Source organism: Vombatus ursinus, unplaced genomic scaffold (genome assembly GCF_900497805.2).
Source record: "Vombatus ursinus unplaced genomic scaffold, bare-nosed wombat genome assembly UNPS02010461.1, whole genome shotgun sequence".
In the NCBI taxonomy this organism is placed as follows: domain Eukaryota; kingdom Metazoa; phylum Chordata; class Mammalia; order Diprotodontia; family Vombatidae; genus Vombatus; species Vombatus ursinus.
In genome coordinates this window covers 8,130,459-8,148,994 of record NW_020950239.1, presented here as the reverse complement: position 1 = coordinate 8,148,994, position 18,536 = coordinate 8,130,459, and positions in this window count along the sequence as shown.

Genomic DNA, 18,536 nt, shown 5'->3' with positions numbered 1-18,536 from the left:
TGTTTTACAACTACTTTCGGCTGCTTTCAGAAGGAAGGTGAAGGTGGGGTGGCTTGCCCTAATCCCTAACTTCTCCTTCATGTGACCATTAACATATAACATCTAAAGCAACTATCCTGCCTAGGCAAGCTTGAGCTTCAGTTTGGATTCCATCTCTTCTTTGTGTTTGTTCTTTCCTGATCTTTGGTGAACTTGCACCTGTCCCAAGGTAGATGTATCCAAACTTGAAGGCCGCCCTGTGAGTTCAAGAAATCTGGGGGTTCTGGCTTTCATAAGTTTGGGGCTGAATGGAGATAGGGGACAAATGCCTAACAACCCTTTTAGAATCTTGATAAGGAAGGCCATTGACCAGAAGATTGGTCCAAGCCTGTCTATTTTACAAAGAGATAGGTACCAAGAGTTGTTTTGTTAGTGCAGAGACTGCCTAATTAGCAATCCTGTGGACTATTTTTATGTTCTGATATGTTTCAAGCATCAGCCTTTCTACAGATTTTAGTGGTTATGAATTCTGTTTTTTTATTAAATGCATATTTGTGAGTATTCTGTATTTAGCATTCTGTTTGTATATAGGAATAAGTTATCTGTTCTGGAAGGATAGGGATTGGACCTGTGGTTTTATTGGAAACTTCCAGGTGAAGAAACTCCTTCAATTCTTTCTCTGCAACTCACAACCTTAGAGAGTTGCCTAGGTCATTGAAGTTAAGTGATTTGCCCAGGATCAAACAGCCATCATGAGTCAGAGGCAGGACTTAAACTCTTTTGAGGCCAGGTCTCTCTCTATTATATCATGCTGCCTTTCCCCTATTCCTTACCTGATACATTTTGTACATTGAGTGCCTTTTACTTCCTTTTTTTGGATGAAACCCCAGAATTGATACATAATGTAAGCTATAAGTAAATTTGTTCCCAGGACACCAGGGTAGGGTGTTTAAGTCAAAGAATGAGAAAACAGAGAGCCTAATCCACTCTCATTAGAAACCATGCTCCCCAAGACTGAATCTGGTTCAAACCACATGTCTATTTACAGAAGAGGGAGTGACAGAGTACCCCAGCCACTGGAGAACCAAGATTTAAACCCAGGTCCTATGATCCCAAGAGTAGCTAGGTGGTACAGTGGGTAGAGCACCAGGCCTGGAGTTAGGAAGACATCTTTGTTGGGCTCAAATCTGGCCTCAGACATTTGCTAGCTGTGTGATCCTGGAGAAGTCACTTAACCCTCTTTGCCTCAGTTCCTCGTTCGTAAAATGAGCTGGTGAAGGAAATGGCAAACCATTCCAGTATCTTTCCAAGAAAACTCCCAAACGGGGTCACAAAGAACTGGACATTACTGAAATGACTGAAACAACAAAAACAACAACAACAAGAAGAAGAAGAAGCTGTGATCCCAAGTCAAGTGTTCTTTCTACTACATGACACTACAAGATGAATACTTGTAGGCACCATTTAGAAAACAGATCTCTATTTCTCCTCTGCTGTGGGAAGGAAGAGGAGGGAGACAAAAGGGCAGCTATCTTAGTGGGTGGGTAAACTCACTTAGCTCATCTAACGGTCCATCAACTCTGGGTCAGAGGAATGAGTTCCAAACCTCTTCTTTGTCAATTTTTCTCTCTACTGAAAGTGGCCATTCATTTCTAATACTTTTTGGTGGCGCCAGTCAACTTTCAAAAAACCACAATCTGTCACACTCACCAACCTCTCCAGTTTGCTTAGCTCCCTCAAATAGCCTCTTGTAAGGGGCTTGGTGGAAAAGCAAAGGCAATATTTTGGAGCTAGATGACATGCTACTTTGACCTAGAAGAGTTCAAATTGATGAAATTAAACAGCTTTCCTTGAAAGTCCGTCATTAAGAGATTACATTGATCTCTTTGTATTACTGACTTGAATGTAGCAACTAGCTCCTGAAAAGAAATCATTATCTTTCTATGATTGTTAACTCCTCACTGGAGAGGGGCACTGACTTTAGACTGAACAAGTAAAACATAATGAGAGGTCTATTGAAGACCTACTCTGAATGAATTTCTGGGAATGAATTCCCTGGGCTGTGAGAGTCTGGAAGCTATAATACTTGCACTGTGTCTTGCTCATGAGGTCACTTACCTATTTGTATGATTTTTTTTTTTTACCACTGTAGTACCCGCTGCTTATATTTGATTATCCCTACATACTCTCTCCTTATTACTCCGTCCCATTTCACTATAATTAGTTGACATCAGGGAAAGATGGAATTTACTAGCCAGATTTCAACAAAAGCTTTTGCATAATTGGTAGATGAGATCAAGAGATGAGTGTCATGATTTCATAAGCATGGCCAGTGATTCACTTCCATTTAGTTCTCTATTTCTTTGTGGCATAACATTGGCATCTATGACAACCAGTAAGACTAATTATGAAAATTAGCTGAGAATTGGATCTGGAAATCATTCTAAGTATATTCAATTATATTCCTTTCACCAATATATCATTATTAATAATAATATTTTACTAAGAGCAAAAATATTTTATACCATTAGTAAATAAAATGTTATTTCTTCTTTACCTCATCCTTTTTCAATTTTGATTTTTATGTTTTCAATTTACATAATTATTAGTACAGTAGTACATATATACTATACAAATAAGTGCATATTTTGCAGATGTATATGGATATAGTATGTATACATGTATATATACATATATACTGGGAATGTATTCTCAAACATTTTTTAATGATAGGGGTACATGATCAAAAAAGCCAGATCTCAGCATGGATGGAGGTAGTCATTCCAATGCTCCAAAGACAAGCTATTCTTGAAATTAAACTGTTTGCCTAGAACTAAGCAGCTTTGTTTGTGTTCACACAGTTGCATTTTGGTCTTCTGCCCATGAAACAATGGCCATCCACATCATCTTCACTATCTCATCACCACTCCCATCATCACCATAAGTGACAGTAGCAATAACTTCCAGGTAGACTAGACTAGTTTTTGCCCTAAAAGGCAGGGAAGTCAACCAATTAAGTCTCACCCTAAAGCTTAATTGGTTCATGGGGTTAATTTCTGAAAGGCTGATGCAGATTCATGATTCCTTAAGGCACTGCCATTTTGGTTGAGCTAGATCCTCTAAAAAGCAGAAAAATTCTCCCTGAAACTTGATTAGTTCAAGGGGAGAAGGCTTAAGCCACTGACATGGCTTCCTGGTCTTCTATGACAAAAAATGCCCTCCCACAAAGAATCCCCCTCAGACTTGGTGTATGTCCAAGTGCCTTTTGACTTAGCACACAACATACATTCTATTGACCACAATGTTGACCATAATGTTTCTGCATAAAGATGAGGGAGCCAATCCTGTTGGATCCAGTGCTGTATTCTTGCTGAGTATTCCTTCCCATGCTTTGGCTAAGAAAAGTTTTTGTTAACTGTTAGATGGTCTATGGATGTCTTGTTTCATTCTAGTACTTTATAGTCAGGCTCACCCTAATAGCTATTTATCTAGCATTTATATAAAGTTCTAAGGTTTGTAAAACACTTTACAAATACTATTTCATTTCATCCTCACAACAACCTTGGGAGGTAAGTGCTATTATTATCTTCATTCCACAGATGAGGCAACTGAGTAAGACAGAGTAAGTGACTTGCCTAGGTTCACACAACTAGTATTGGAGGCCAATGACACCATCAAATAGCCATAATCAGAAATGACACCTTACAAGTTAAAAGGTGCTTTCCTCTAAACACCCCTGAGAAGTAGGCATGCTATTAGTAATTCCTTTCTGTTACTTCATTGCAGGTACAAACTGAAGATTTTAGGGCATGAGCATGATAATGACTAAACTGAATGAGCCCTGGGCATGAAAATGAGGTAACCAGTTCAAGCAGAATCTGCATTCAGAACCCTGCTGTGAGGAATAATAGTAGCAGACAAATTTGAATTCAGAAGGATGTGGGTTCAAATCCCGCATCTGACACTAGCTATATGACTATAGGTCAATCACTTAACCTTTCTGAGCCTCAGTTTCCTCATTTTAAAAATCGAGATAATAAAACATTTTTATAATAAAAAGCATAAGAAATAAAATAGGAATAATAATAATGAGTACTTGCCTCACAGTGTTGTTGAGGGGCTCCAATGAATGTGAAACACTTTGAAAACCTTAAAGTTTCATATAAATTATTATTATTGTTATTATATAATTATATGATTGTGTTATTAAGCTATTTTAATATCATGTTCACTTCTTTAATATACTCTCAAAACAACTCATTGCAACAATGACTATATCTCAGTCTGGAGAGGAATGAAGACATGGCTATTCTGGGTGTTTTCCTGAAAATGGAGGTTCTGGGAGGAGCTAGCCAATCAGAGGAAGGTGCCATGGGGCAGAATATACTTCCAGAGTGGGGTACAGTTAACTTCCAAGCTGAAGAGGCTTCTGTGGCATGGTAGAGGAAGTTCAGAGAGTCAGGAGTAGAGCCCTGAGAGAAATTTACAGCATTCAAATTTATTCAACAAATATCCAACAAAAATCTATTGACCATCCTCTCTGTGAAAGAGTTCAATTAAAGATATTAAGCCTGTACTATGTGGAAGATACATATACAAAGGAAATAGTTTAAATAAACAAAGTTCAGAATACCAAGAAAAAAAGGTCATTTCAAGCTGAAACTGTTAATGAACAAAAAGAAAACAAAAGTAAACTTTCAAGGCCACTATGACTACATCTCCCTTCTACATTGACCCCCCAAAGTCTAGGGCATACTGTCTACAGCAAGATTGGATGCTAGGAGGGAACTGTCCAACAAGACTATCTCCTGAACATGGATACGTCAGAAAAGGTGACATGCTCCAACATACACTCTAGTATGAAACTTCTCTACCCAATAGGTAATTGTCCTTTCTAATCTGGAAATTCTATCACAACATATCCCTCTCATCCCCTTCTGCAAATAGAATAAAATCAGATAAAATGTTCTGCAAGCATGCAGAGTCAATCAGTTTGCAATCCAAAGAAAAAGGAAGTATTGTGGGGATTCTAAAATTTAGGAAAACACATTGAAGTGTTTATTCCTCAGAAAAATAGAAATTCACTTCTTCTCCTATCTAGATGTCACTGATCAGCAAGTCTTCGTCTATAATTGAAGAGATTAGACTATATAATCTCCAACGTTCCTTTTAGCTGTAACATCCTGTGGTTCTAAGCTTCGTTGCTTTTCTCTTGCCTTTTTTAGAAACTGGCTGTTTATTTCAAAAGATGTTTTGTCAATTTTTAGTAACAAAATACTTACACTATTGGTTCCTCTTTCTCCCAACAACTGCCAAGTTGAGCACACTGAAGGACAGCACACTTCAAGCTAATAAACTGAATGATACGACGCTAACATAGATTTCACAGGAAACTCACCAAAAAAAGGAAATTTAAATATTTCAGCAAATATGTCAGCCCATGAACTGCAGAACACTAACAGCCATTTTTTTTGGGGGGGGGGAGTGAGTAGTGCTCCTGACTCCTAGTGCAATAAAGCACCAAAATTTACATGTATTATATTTGTGCATAAACTTAGAACAAGTTTTATACATGAGCCATTCTAAATTTTTCCAGCGTCGAGTGATACAAAGCACAATGAGATGACACTTTTAGGGACAACAACTCTTTCAGACACAAGAATGAGCAATGGAATGAATTTCACTTGGCTAATAGGTAGGAAAAGTGTTACTAAAAGTGTTGCATGAGGATAGTAGACACCCCAACCTCTAAACCACATGAAACATGCCCTCAGTGGATGAGAAAAAAGTAGATGATTTGGGACCAGATAGATTTCATTTGTGTAATTTGGTTGACCGCTTTTTGTTGTTGTTGTTGAGTTATTTTAGTCATGTCTGACTCTTTGTGACCCTGTTTGGGTTTTCTTGGCAAGATTGCCATTTCCTTCTCAAGCTCATTTTCTATATGAGAAAAAGGAGGCAAATAGGGTCATGAATTGTACTCAGGGCCACATAGCTAGTGTCTCAGAACAGATTTGAACTCAGATCTTCCTGATTTAAGGCCCAGCACTCTATCCACTGAGCCGTTTAGCTGCCTTGCTTGGCTACTACTGGTGCAATTAAAAAAAAAAGACATACCAAGATTCTTTAAAGGTGAAAACCTGACCAGAACTCTTTTGGGAAACTCACTTCTCTTGGAATGGCAGTTCTGGTTTGGCTGGTGCTTGGCATGGAGAATTGAGGTTTCTCTTGGTGGAGTCTTTCCTTAGGCTGTATTTAGCCCTCTGTAAAGACACCCTGATACCCTTTTCCTTCTTTTATGGAGAGGGGATATTGTTTAGGCAGAAAGAGTTACCATCCAAAAGTCAGAAAGTAATTAGATGTAATCCAGGAGCTGGAGAGGGCAGCTAGGTGGTGCTGCAGTGGATAGAGTGCTGGACTTGGAGTCAGGAAGACTCATCTTTGTGATTTCAAATCTGGCCTCAGACACTTACTAGTTGTGTGACCCTGGGCAAGTCATTTAACCTTATTTGCCTCAGTTTCCTCATCTGTCAAATGAGCTGGAGAAGGGAATGGCAAACCACTCCAGTATCTTTGCCAAGAAAACCCCAAAGGGGAACAACAGGAGATGGTGAATTATTTGGAATGTTTTGCAAATGTTATTATAATCACAACAAAAAAAGATACTTCATACAACATGCTTTTTAAAGATATTATTGTTTTCTGCTCGTGTTTCCTTAAGTGCTGTTCCCACAAGTGCTCAGCCCTCAACTTAGCTGGGAACTTTGGGAGAAAGCTGAAGTTAGGTGAAATTGACATTGAGAACTGGGGGTGGGGTAGGGGAGATGCAAGCAAAGCCTGGGAAAGAAAGCATCCTTCGAGTTAAAGAGCAGCTCTCTGTTTAAAGGTCAGACTTAGGTAGGTTGGCTTCCAATAAAGTAAGTCTCAGTGAGACAAAATGGGTGTGGAGGAAAGAGTTTCTCCATCTCATTCAGGTCAATCAGTGTCTGGTCCAGCATCCTTTGAGTGTAGAGATGATCCTCTTTGTTGTAATTCAGTTGATCTTCCAAGTAATCAATTGTCCTTTCCAGGTTAGCCACTGATTGTTAAGCAAACCCAGTATGGGTGTCTGCTTTCTTGAATTTATCAGTCAAGATCTTTATCTCCTCATATTTGACTTCTTTTTTATTTCTTTTTTAATTTAAACTTATTTTCTCTCTTTATTTTTCTTCAATTACATGTAATTTTTTAAACATTTGTTTTTTAAAATTTTGAGTTCCAAATTCTCTCTCTTCCCCTCCCCCTCCTTGAGAAGGCAAGAAATTTGTTCTCAATTATGCATGTGAAGTCATGCAAACATTTTCCATATTAGCCATGTTGTGAAAGAAAACATAGGCCAAAAAAAAAAAAACCAACTCTGAGAAAAATGTAGTAAAAAAAAATATGCTTTGATAATCATTCAGACTCCATCAGTTCCTTCTCTGGAGGCTGTTAACGTTTTTCATCATGAGTCCTTCAGAATTGTTCTAGATCATTATATTGCTGAGAATAATTAAGTTGTTCACAGTTGATCATCATACAATATTGCTGTTACTGTGTATAATGTTCTTCTGGTTCTGTTTACTTCACTCTGCATCAGTTCATATAAGTATTTTCAAGTTTTTCTGAAATCATCCTACTCTTATAGCACAATACTGTTCCATCAGAATTCTATATCACCACTTGTTTAGTCATTTCCCAATTGATGGGCATCCCCTCAATTTCCAATTCTTTGCCACCACAAAAAAAGCTGCTACAAATATTTTGATACATATAGGTCCCTTTATCTTTGATCTCTTTGAGATACAGATCTGGTAGTGGTAATCCTGGGTCAAAGGATATGAACAGTTTCATAGTCCTTTGAGCAGTAGTTCCAAATTACTTTCTAGAATGGTTGAATCAGTTCACAACTCTACCAATAGTGCATTAGTGTACTAATTTTTCCACATCCTCTCCAATATTTGTCATTTTCCTTTTTTGTCATATTAGCTAATCTGATAGGTGTGAGGCGGTATCTCAGAGTTGTTTTAATTTGCATTTCTGTAATCAATAATGATTTAGAGTATTTTTCATATGATTATAGATAGCTTTGATTTCTTCTGAACACTGCTTTTTCATATCCTTTGACCATTTATCAATTGGGAAATGACTTGTATTCTTACAAATTTGACTCCGTTTCATATGTATTTGAGAAATGAGGCTTTTATCAGAGAAATTTGCTGTAAAAATTTTCCCCCAGTTTTCTTCTTTCCTTCTAACCATGGCTGCATTGGTTTTTGTTCATGCAAACACTTTCTAATTTCATGTAATTGAAATTATCCATTTTATATCCTATAATGTTCTCTATCTCTTGTTTAGTCACAAATTCTCCCCCTGTCCATAGACCTGACAGGTAAACTATTCTGTGATTCCTTAATTTGCTTATGATATCACTTTTCATGTTGTTATCATGTGCCCATTTTGATAATGTCTTTGTATACAGTCTATATTGTATACAGTCCACATATTGGTCTATACCTAGTTTTTGCCAAACTGTTTTCCAGTTTTTCCAGTAATTTTTGTCAGATAGTGAGTTCTTGTCCCCAAAGCTTGGATCTTTGGGTTTATCAAACACTAGATCACACTGGTCATATACTACTGTGTATTGTGTACCTAATCTATTTCACTGACCTACCACTCTGTTTCTTAGCCAGTAACAATACCATGTTTTGACGATTACAGTTTTGTAATACAGTTTGAGATCTGGCACTGCTAGACCACTTTCCTTCATATTTTTATTTATTGATTCCTTTGATCTTGATTTTTTGTTCTTCTAGATGACTTTTGTTATTTTTTTCTAGCTCTATAAAATAATTCTTTAGTAGTTTGGTTGGCATGACACTGAATAAGTAAATTAATTTAGGTATAATTGTCTTTTTTAAATTAAATTAGCTCAGTCTACCCCTGAACAATTGATATTTCTCCAGTTGTTTAGATCTGACTCTATTTGTGTGAAAAGTATTTTGTAATTGTGCTTATATCATTCCTGGGTTTGTCTTGGCAGGTATAATTTTTCTTTTGATGAAAGATAGCTTACCAATTCTATTTGCTATTTTTCTTTTTTAAAAAATTTCCCCCAAATGGTGGTCAGACCAGTCAACCACTGCAGATGACAAAATGAAGGTACCGTGTGCTATCTATGGTCAGCTTCTTGAAGCAGATGAACTATTCCATTTTTCAGCACAGGAATAATTCAGCTAAGTTGTTTGACTAATAACTGACAGGCAGTTAGGTGGTACAGTGACTATAGTGGACTTGGAGTTAGGAAGACCTGAGTTCAAATCAAACCTCAGACACTTATTACTGTGTGACCCTGGGGAAGACACTTAACCTTTGTTTGCCTTAGTTTCTTCACCTGTGAAATGGGAATTAATAATAGCACCTACCTCTCAGGGCTATTGTGAAGATCAAGTGAGATAATATTTGTAAAGTGCTTCGCAAATCTTGAAGTGCCATATAAAGGGCATATGATATATTATTCATATAAATATATATTTGTATGATATACAAAGGCTATTTATTATTACAATTATATGGAACTTAAAAGCTTGCATAATACTTAGCATAAATGACATAATATTTTTAAGTGCCTGGCACATAGTAGGTATGTAATGAATGCTTGCTCTCTTCCACCCCTGATCTTATTTGGGACTCCTAGCAAACCTGTGAGGTAGGCCTTATCATCCCCATTTTAGACACAAGGAAATGGATATTTGGAGAGGTTAAGTGATTTGTTGATAGCTGCAAAACAATTAAGTGTCAGATGCAGGATTTAAATCTAGATTTTCTTGACTCCAAGCCCAATACTCTACCTATAATGCCTTCCTGTTTATCTTTCTTTAAATAATAAATGAGAGTAACTAATCAGAAAGCTCTACTTTCCAACAAAATAGGTCCCTTAGCTCTTCTGGCCTGTAGCCAGTTTCGTTTTTCTGGCCAAGTATGGTTCAGACCGCACTGAGTAAGCGAGAAGACTTCTCCGTTTCTACTCCTGTCTTCTTCTCAGTTTATATGATAGGTTTTGTTTTGTTTTTGTTCCTTTGGATTCCAAAGTATGCAAGTTCAGAAGAGTCGATGGTAGCCATGGAGACAGGATGACAGAGTGCAGATCATGGCTCAGTCATGCCATTCCCCCCCCCCCCCAGAGCAGAACTCACATTTTATGCCTAATCTAAAGTCTAAAAATAAAACAAAACGATGTACTCTGCCATTTATGGGAAAATTTGACAGGGTCAGCAAATTAATTTCCTTTCTAAATAAAGAGAATCTTAAGGTGGTAATCTGAGTGATCGGAACTTTGAGTAAATCGAGTGACAAGAGGTATTTGTTACCTAAGTAACTACAGCGTTCAGATAAGCACACCTGGAAATGATAATAAATGTAAAACTTGACCCTTTGCCACTGCCTATGGTAAAAGGAATGGCACTGATAGAGTTTGCACTATGTCTGCACACACAGGTCAAGAACTCTTATAAAGTTCTAAATGTCACTTTCAGTCAAATAGCTGGGAGATTTTCTTTTCATCTTTGCTTGCTGAAACTTCATCAGCTAAGAATTATTTCTTTAGGTGAGGGTTATCTATTTTAAGAGTCTCTTAAAATTCAGATACCCTGTAGGAAAGGAATCACACTAAGCCAAAGGAGCAGGTGGCAATAGTCAAACGCAAGCTTCATCTACTTCATAATTATTAGTTGAAAAACATATGATCGTCTTGCCTTAATTTGTACCTGGTAAGGACCTCCATTCCCTCAGACAACCCTTAAGCTATTATTGCAAGTCTAGACCATTATTTATTTTTAGGCAGATTAAATAGAGAGGTTATTTATATACAAAACCCTCTAGTAAAAACATGCTATTTTGCTTGTTTTTATCTTCATTTCTCACTGTGTAGAAAATAAATACTAGATTATGTCTATAAGATGGTGATTTAGGAAAACAACCAGCCATTTCAGGAAAAAAAACATATCAATTGGCTGTTTGATGAAATTAAAATATAAAAAGAGTGTCGGGTTATCTTTTCATACATTTATTTCAATTTAATATTTCTGAATCACCTAATATGCGCTATGCAGGTTTTGCTAATACAAAAATGAAACGGGTCACTGTTTCTGCCCTTCAGGAGCTTATAATCCAGTGAGGTGTAGGTGGAAATGGGAATAAGGGAAATTTAAAAATAGCTGGGATATTTCTGTTATAGGCTTCAGAATAAGACTTCCTACATATAGAATAGTATGGAATAACTTTATCATGTACTAACTGACAACCACACCAATCTTTTCTGCTTTTTCCATGCCGCCGGTTAATTTCCTTATGAACTTTCTACCTGGGTTCAAAGACAGTTAAGGGGATATCCATTCTGATATTTCCTCATTAGTTTATAGAAATGCACAGTCTTATCAGTCAGATGCTCCGAGTCCCCATTTCAGCTTACAGATAAAGTAAAGACACATTTCCCATAAGGTTTTCTCTCTTTCTTTCTCACTAATCTCAAACATCAAGGCTACTGGCTAAGTAATTTATTAAGAGTAAGAGATAAGGCAACATTATGCATATATATTCTCAATACTGTAATAAGTGTAAAAGAGGTGATAGCTAGAGTCATGCATCACCGCTGCTGACAACTCCTCAATGCTGAATAAAAATACAGTCTTTTTAAGATCTTCCTCCAGATTCTTTCTCTTCCTCCATGACAATTAGTTTACTTTGCCTCTTACGTTAGAATGTAAGCTCCTTGAGTTCAGGGACTGTCTTGCTTTTATATTTGTATTTCCAACACTTAACACAGTACTTGACACATAGCGACTGCTTAATAAATGCTTTTCATTCATTCCCTCTCTCAGAAAAGATACCGTTAGTCATTTTTCTCAGTGTCTCACAGTCTCTCTTAGCAATGACATTACATTTTTCCCCAAATGACAAGTGTAGTCTCTCCCAGATTCTATTCCCTTTCTTTTAAATCTACAGTGATAACCTCCACATTATCTGTGAGAGGGGTTATTGAAGTCGGTGTTACATTTTAATATGTCAAAGATCTGTGATTATGTCTGTGTGGACACTGTTCCTATCAATGGAGATTATCATCCCTCAGTACCTTGCTAGGCAATCTTCAGAAACACAGTAATTTGAGCCTTGGGATGCCAAGGACACTATAGGTTATGCACCAAATGTTCGGTGGAGACATTGAGCAGTTCCATCAGAACAGAGAAGGACAAATGTCCTGATTTTCAAAAAAGGGAAGAGAATAGAGTAACTTGTAAGTGAACTTGGCTTTGGAGGGCAAATCCAGGATCAATAAGTGGAAATTGGAGAGAAACAGATTTAAGCTTGATGTAAGGTAAACTTCCTAAAAATTAGAGTTATTTAAAATTAAAATAAAAATAACATGATAAACAAGATGGCAGAGCAGTTGTTTTCCAAAACCTTTCCAACTTCAAAATCTGACTTAGAGGAAATAATTATGCACCAAATATACAGTAACTAAAGTTGAATCAAATCATAATAGGACATCCTTGGTTTACACATCCATTTATTGGGAGAGATCTTAATGTTTCCCTAATTGCAAATAATATTAGCTTTTGGTTTTAAATATGTCCATTTTATCGTATTAAAAGTGACCTTTCTGTATGATTTTTATGTTTTTAACATGAATAAGTATTGTTATTTTGTCAAAGGCTGTTTCTACATCTATTGACGTAATTGTGTAGTTTTGATGGCTTTTGTTTTTAATAGGATTAATTATATTAATTGTTTTCCTAAAGTTGAACTCTCCTTTCACCCTTGGCATTAATCATGGCCAATAAATTTCAGGATGTATTGTTGTAATCTGTTTTCTTAAGATTTTATTTAATTTCAAACGTCTAGGGACCTGTTGCTCTAATTTGTGATTGTCTCATCTAGCCCAGTCTTTCAGGCTATCTCGGGCTGTGATTCACTTCACTTTGAGCTTCTAACCGTCTTTGAACCAGCCTCCTTACCATCAGAAACTGAAACTGGAGGCATTAACCCTTTTAGCTTTGGAAACTGCCCTGAAGCCTCACTGTCCTGGTTGGAGAATGCCTTACCTGGCCCACTGATTCCATCAGGGAATGGTTATACTTTACTTCCGATTCCCTAGCAATCGTCTTGCCCCTGTCTTGCTGCTATGTATATGTTCTTACCTCTCTTCCCCCCATCCAGTTCTTGGGCTACAATCAAATCAACTCTGTCATTCCTCCAGGAAGGACTGTGTCAATCTACTTTTCTATGGCTGATTATATCATCCAGCTAACTTTCTGGATCAGAGTACCTCTCCCTTCCTGGCCACCATTACCTCATGTATTCTGTCTCCTCCTGTAAGCAACTTGAGGAATGGAATGATCTTTACTTTTATATTTGTATGTTTAGTGCTTAGCACAGTGCTTGGCACATAGTAAAGGTCTCAAGAAATGCTCTTTCATTAATTTCCCATTTTTGCAACAATCCCTTAGTGATTGGCCTATAGGGTTTTTTTTTTTTGTCTTTGCTTTATCCCTTTATGGTTTAGGTATTAAGACTATATTGATCTTATAAAAGGAGTTGGTCATGTGTTTTATTTCTCAGTTATAGAAAATAGTCTTTGTAACATAGATTGTAGAATGTTTCAAAGAATTCATGTGTAAATATCTCTGGACCAGCGTCTGGTTCCTTTTGGTTTAGTTTTGATAATTCCTTTATGACTCATTCAATTTCATTTTCTGGGATTGGGACATGTAGATCTTCCATTGTCTTTTGTTAATTTGAGCTTTTATATTTCTTAGACAAGCATTAATTACTTTTTAAGTTCTGAGTTTTGGTAGCATGTTAACTATGCCAATAGATTCTGGTAATTCTTTTTTTTGTTGTTGTTATTGGAAAATTCTGTTTTTGTTTTGGTATTCTGATTTGCCTCTCTCATTTTTGACCAGGCCAGATAATTGTTGTTTGTTCATCTATTCAAAGGACCAAATTCTAGTTTTAGTTTGAATACTTTCTGTAGAATTTTACTTTCCCAATTATCTATTCCTTTTCTAATCTTCAAGGATTATTTTGTGCTTATTTGGAGTTTGTCATCTTGATTCTTCTCTAATTAAAATAATTCATATCCAGTTTAAGTTTCAATAGCTTAAGATTGCACTAAGACTTTTGGGACATGCTGTCTATATTTTCCTCTATATTTTTCTCCCCTGTACAGTGCCTTAGCAGATTATGGTGGGTTGTCTTCTTTTGACCATTCTTTTTCACACAATTGCTAATCATTTCTGTCATTTACTCTTTGGCTCATTCCCTAAGTAGAATGGTCTTTATCAATTTTCCATTTAGGTTTGTACCGTGTTTGTGTTTCCTTTGTGTAATCAGGATTCTAGGCTTGTCATATCCTGTCATGCATCTCGAGAGCTTTCCATTCCAGCAAAGTCCTCCAGTTAGACTAGAAACCTGAGGAAACTAAAGGAAACCTTGCTGTTTTTGTGCAATTCTGTTTAAGCCATTAATATTTCCCTTTGCAGTGAATACTCTGGAGGGGTTTGCTAACTCCCTGTGGTTTGCCTCTGAATGAACATTAATTTTATGTGCAGTTCCATAGGCTCATTAATCCCACTAAATTTCTATCCCCCATCCTCCCTGGACTCTTCCTCTCAGTGTTTGATTTTATTTCTCCAAGATCATAAAAGAGTTTTTCTTCTCTACACCTATGGAGACATTCTTGCTGCCTAGACTAGAATGGGAGACTTCAATGGTTCTTTACTATGTAACGGATAGCTTGTTTTAAGCCTTGGGGGAAATACAATGGCCCCTTAGTAAATCTCTCCTTTTTGGATCAGGAGAGTTTATTTCAGACAAACAGTTAGGAATGTAGTCCCAATTGTCCTGGGCCCACAGTCAGGAAAATTTCTAACATTTAGACAGAGATTGGGCTCACTTACTAACTTTATATCTATCTTTAGCTAACCCCTGACCTCTTTGGGCCTGAGGCAAAAATCAGTTGGGTAATGAAACAACAGATTATATCTGTCTGTATATCGACAGGCACTGGGAGGGCAAGTTGGGGAAAGAGCTGCCAGTCTGAGTCCTCTGCTCTTCTTTAGTGACAACGACCCTTGATAGCTGTCTTTGCTGTCACAGCCCAGGCCACCCACCTTTGCCCCTTGAAGCTGTGCTGGGAAGTCACATGGTCCACTTTCTGGAATTCCTCCTCCTTCTAGTTAACTTGATGCTTATATATAGGATACAGAGGGTATAACAAAAGCCCCAGCCAACTGGAATAGACCTCTTGTATGAATGAATGAAAACAAAAACATTTATTAACTACTTGCTGTGTGCTTTGCACCTAATAAAAAGAAATATAATGCACTCAAGGGGGCTCACATTCTAATGGATGGTTCCAGCCTTACGTCAGATGGAAAATCCGATGATCCTTAGCATGCAGCAGCAAAATGGATGGTAACGTATCTTTCTTAACATTGTTTCCACTGATAAAATCTCATCAGTTTCTGATGTTGAATCATTTGACAGAGCCAAGGACTTTGGCAGCAAGATCTTCTTTTTTTGGGTGTTCAGTAATTGTTTCTGGCAATATTTCACTTTGTTCAATGGTTTTCAAAGACTTTTCACACTTAGCATAAGATATTTTGATTGATTGATTGAGACATGTTCTTATTTAGTTAAGGCATTCACCTACAATAAAGCATGGTGCTTTCAATCTTAACCTTATGTAATAAAGGATATATGTTTTGGTCAGGCACTTGGCGGAATGTCGGTAGACAATTTCCTTGCCATTTCTGGTGAAAAAACCCAGGGACCATCCATATATTTTCTCTAATCCTAGTGTGCTGGCTTAGGAGACCTTACCTCACTGATTATCTCTGGGCATGCTCTGGATGAGAAATCTCCCAACAGTGGAGGACGGAACCCCCCACAAGTGCTGTCCAATTTGAGTTCTTGTGGAAAGACCAGATCACAGAGCTTGGTGGGCACATGTTTCTAAGAGGTGATTCCCTTGGTTTGGCCTTTGTTTTTTCCTGGTCTTAACATGAATTTCTCAATATGAGCTTTGGAGTTTTGGTTCCTGACCTGGCTTAGACTAACCCTTCCTATAGACTGCCATATCCCACCTCAGGATCTCTATTGTGGTCTTAGTTAATTAAGCTTTTATTGCTAGTACCTAATTTACTGCTCTGAAGGAAATTTTCCCTTCCTGTGGAAACACTTAAGTCTGGGCAGTGCCTGTCAGGTACTGATTTCTTGGCACTAGACATGGTTCTGGTTCTGTTAGTCAGGAAGCCACAAGCTTCCCCTAGATGTGGTTATGTTTCTGCTCGATTCTAGTCAGGAGACTTTGAAGTTGTTAAATGTTTTCCCTAAGTCTTAGGCTCTGGCTCTGCCTGTCTGCGGGGTTATTGCTAATTTGTGTTATAGATGACATAGAAGTGGATAGCAGTGTAGCGATGTTTCTTTCTCATATTGCGGATATTGACTGGATTACTCTTCCCATCAGAGAGTGTGCATGACTCCACTCTATGATGATGTCACAAGGTGAGGACCTTCATAAGGTGAGAAATTTTTATGGTGTGGAAGGTTTATACACAGGTTTATAAGGTTTATAAACAGGGCAAGAAGCAGTGGCAGCCCTGGCTAGAGAGGAAAGAGCAGAGCTGGTAAAGTGTCATGAAGTTTTTATCTTGAGGTAGCCAAGGGGGCACAGTGGGTAAAGTGCTGGAATCAGGAAGACCTGAATCCAAAGCCAGCCTCAGATGCTTATTAACCATGTGACCTTGGGCATGTCACTTTGCCTGTATCTGCCTCAGTTCCTTCAACTGTAAAATGGGGATAATAAAAACACCTACCTTCCCAGGATTATTACAAGGATCAAATGAGATAATAGTTGTAAAGTGTTTAACACAGTGCCTATTACATGGTAAATGTTATATACATATTAGCTATTATTATTAATCTTCAATATACAAGGTATCCCACAAGTCTTAGGGCAGTTTTAAGTTTTAATAGCTTAAAATTATCAAAGCTTAAAAGTACCCTAAGATTTATGGGACACCCTGTATAATATGGGGATAACTGCTGAGAAAACTGAGCTGTCATTTGTTTCCCCAAGGGAAAGAATTCCAAGATGCTGACCTCAGTACATACCAAAAATCCACCCTCTGGCCTGTGAGAACAAAACAACTCTGCCTTCCCACTATGCTGGAGAGTTAGATGGATGGAGGGCAAATTAGGTTAGTATTCCCTGTAAGTGAAGGAGATCTGTACCCCTTTGTGTAAGGGAGATGAGGATGCTTTTCACCCTCATTCATTTCCTTGGTATTTGTGTCTTTACATGTTTCAATTAAGAACTTTACATTTTCCTTTCATATACTTTCATTTATAATCATCACAAGTGTTCAGTAATGCCATGGAGGATGTCTTCTGCAAGGTCCAAACAAAAGATGATTCTGTCTATTGATACTTCTTTTGGTAGATTTCATTGGTTGAATCGAGCCTAATGCCTTTCCCCTTTGGATTTATGTGTTTCTGGTATGCCTGGATCAACGTAGTTGGTGTAACACCTTGAGTTGGGCCAAGGTTGGTATAGTTATCTCCCCAAGCTGCCTGTTGAACCTAGATGTAGCTAAGAGGGGAGTTAACAAACACTGTAAGGCAGCCTAAGGCTAAGTGCCTATTGAGGGAGTACAGAGAGTAAGAGATACTTACTTAGAGTCTCCTGCTTGATCATTTCACTAACACTCTTGTGTTACTATCATATACTATTGTATGATCATTTGAATTACACTGCTGAGTAAAGTCCTATTTCATCTATATTGAAACAGGAGCAGCAATGTAATATTTGGTATGTTTGTTTTTCAGTAAAAACCACCGGTGCCCTTGGCAGATGGATGGCTGTGCCCATCTTTGGCCTGACAATTATTGAAAAAACAGTATAATTACATAAGTAAATGTAATTGACTGAGCCATGTGCATTTTCTAAAGGATGACTTCTTTCCTGTTTTACAGTCCAGCATGACATTAGAAAGCTAGCTATATCCGGTGAACAATAATGGACTAACCATGCAACTTTGTCAAACTGTTTGGCATAGAATTCTGTTACTCCTTGTTCCTGGAATTAAAGAGGTCATGGTGAACTGTTACTGAGTTCAGAAGCACTTTTCAGTGAAAAAAGAACTTTTGAAGATTTTTGAGTTAATTTTAAGAAAATACATTATAATGGGTCTTGAAACAACTAAAGCTGTTCCTTGACAAGACTTGATAAACAAATTTCCTGGAAAAAAATAAAACAACAAACTAGTCCATACATGTAGGAGGCATGAGGTTGTGTGTGGTTTGTCCTTTGTTCTTGAAGAGGACCCTGATATCAGGGAGATGATGACTGACTTGCAAATGACTGATTCAGTAAGGGAGGGCAGTGCAAGGTCACCAGCCTCACTCTTCCCTCCAGAGCCATCTGGATCCAGTGGCCAGATATCATCAGGAAGACTAGAGATGATCCAGGATGCAGT